Source organism: Alosa alosa, chromosome 9, assembly GCF_017589495.1.
Source record: "Alosa alosa isolate M-15738 ecotype Scorff River chromosome 9, AALO_Geno_1.1, whole genome shotgun sequence".
NCBI lineage: Eukaryota > Metazoa > Chordata > Actinopteri > Clupeiformes > Clupeidae > Alosa > Alosa alosa.
The window spans coordinates 31,925,315-31,927,814 of NC_063197.1; the positions used below are offsets into that span (position 1 = coordinate 31,925,315).

Sequence of the window (2,500 nt, forward strand, 5' to 3'; positions counted from 1 at the left end):
GTGTCCAGCCATGCCCAGTCACGTCACACACACACACACACACACACACACACACACACACACACACACTCACACTCGTGTCCAGCCATGCCCAGTCACACACACACACACACACACACACACACACACACACACACACACACACACACATACACACTCACACTCGTGTCCAGCCATGCCCAGTCACGACCACTTACGTGTCACGTCCGCCCTGATGAGATGTTGTTGAAAGGTCCGGTGCAGGCCTCTCTACCCTGGTAATGAAGGGCCGGCCTTATCAGCACAGGCGGGTCACTGACCAGTGGGTTTGATTTGAGGCTGTTGACAGACGCAGTTTGGGAGGGCAGGGGGTGCATGACATCGCTAGAAACAGCCATAATGTAGCTCTGATTAAGCAGGAAGATAGTCCCAATACAGCCCTCATATTATATAGACTAGATACAGCCCTGATATAGTCTAGATACAGCCATAATGTAGCTCTGATTAAGCAGGGAGATAGTCCCAATACAGCCCTCATATTATATAGTCTTGATACAGCCCTGATATAGTCTAGATACAGGCCTGATATAGTCTAGATACATCCCTGATGTAGTCTTGATACAGCCCTGATATAGTCTTGATAAAGCCCTGATGTAGTCTTGATACATCCCTGATGTAGTCTTGACACAGCCCTGGTCTTGATACAGGCCTGATCCAGCAGGCAGATGTAGTCTAGATACAGGCCTGATCCAGTAGGCAGATAGTCTAGATACAGGCCTGATTCAGCAGGTTAGGTCTAGATAAAGGCCTGATCCAGTAGGCAGATGTAGTCTTGATACAGGCCTGATTCAGCAGGTTAGGTCTCTAGATACAGGCCTGATTCATCAGGTTAGGTCTCTAGATACAGGCCTGATCCAACAGGTTAGATCTCTAGATACAGGCCTGATCCAGCAGGTTAGGTCTAGATACAGGCCTGATCCAGCAGGCAGATAGTCTAGATACAGGCCTGATTCAGCAGGTTAGGTCTAGATACATGCCTGATCCAGCAGGCAGATGTAGTCTTGATACAGGCCTGATTCAGCAGGTTAGGTCTCTAGATACGAGGCCTGATCCAGCAAGATTTAGATCTCTGAATGCAGGCCTGATCCAGCAGGTTGGAGGTCTGAGATACAGGGCCCGATCCAGCAGCGGGCAGATAGTCTGAATGCAGGCCTGATTCAGCAGGTTGGGGTCTGGATATGCCTGATCCGGCAGGCAGATGTAGTCTTGATACAGGCCTGATTCAGCAGGTTAGGTCTCTAGATACAGGCCTGATCCAGCAGGTTAGATCTCTAGATACAGGCCTGATCCAGCAGGTTAGGTCTCTAGATACAGGCCTGATCCAGCAGGTTAGGTCTCTAGATACAGGCCTGAACCAGCAGGTTAGGTCTCTAGATACAGGCCTGAACCAGCAGGTTAGGTCTCCAGATACAGGCCTGAACCAGCAGGTTAGGTCTCCAGATACAGGCCTGAGCCAGCAGGTTAGGTCTCCAGATACAGGCCTGAGCCAGCAGGTTAGGTCTCCAGATACAGGCCTGAACCAGCAGGTTAGGTCTCCAGATACAGGCCTGAACCAGCAGGTTAGGTCTCCAGATACAGGCCTGAACCAGCAGGTTAGGTCTCCAGATACAGGCCTGATCCAGCAGGTTAGGTCTCGCTCCATTCCATAGATGCTGTTCTACTTTAACTCATCCCGACGCTGCGGTGTAAAAACCTCCATCCTGAATTAACCCAGACAGAGCACAAGGATAGAGGGACTCCCACTGTGGGGAGAGAAGAAGAGAGGGAAGGAGAGAAGGAAGGAGAGAGGAGAGGAGAAGGGAGGTGTGGAGAGGGGGAGAGGAGAGAAGGAGGGGAGAGGAGAAGAGGAGAGGGGAGCAGAAGAGAGGAGAAGAGAGAAGGCAGGTAGGGAGAGGAGGAGGGAAGAGGAGAAGAGGAGAGGGGAGCAGAAGAGAGGAGAAGAGAGAAGGCAGGTGGGGCTGCTGATGGGGCTGCTGATGGAGCTGCTGATGGGGCTGCTGATGGGGCTGCTGATGGAGCTGCTGATGGAGCGGGGCTGCTGATGGCGCGGGGCGCTCTGAGGCGGCCATGTTCTGTTCTGTTTGGGCTGGCGGTGCGCTGGCCCCCCTGGGTGGATCTCTGTGGCTGTGTGTGTAAAAGCTTTTGACTCCGCCGCCGAAGAGCATCAGACGGCCTCAGGGGACAGAAGGAGAAGCTTTGACTCCAACGCTGACACACACACACGCACACACACGCACACACACGCACACACACACACACACATCTCGCCACACTGAGCAAAGCTAGGCTACAGATACCGACATCCTTCCTAACACTGAGCCATGCTAGCTATGCTAAGCTAAGCTGCAGTCCCCTCACTATACAAGACCAGATCCGTCTCAAGTCTGGTTCAAATCCGTTCCTGATCTGCTTCCCATATGGGCCAGATGTGGGCCTGATGCACTGTAGTCTTACAGAGCCA

The 2,500-nt window shown here is 52.5% G+C and overlaps 1 protein-coding gene across 1 annotated transcript in view; it reads left to right on the top strand.

The window, feature by feature from the left end:
• Positions 1 to 2,500, top strand: part of ptprsa (protein tyrosine phosphatase receptor type Sa) — a 237,997-nt gene that overhangs the window by 133,328 nt on the left and 102,169 nt on the right.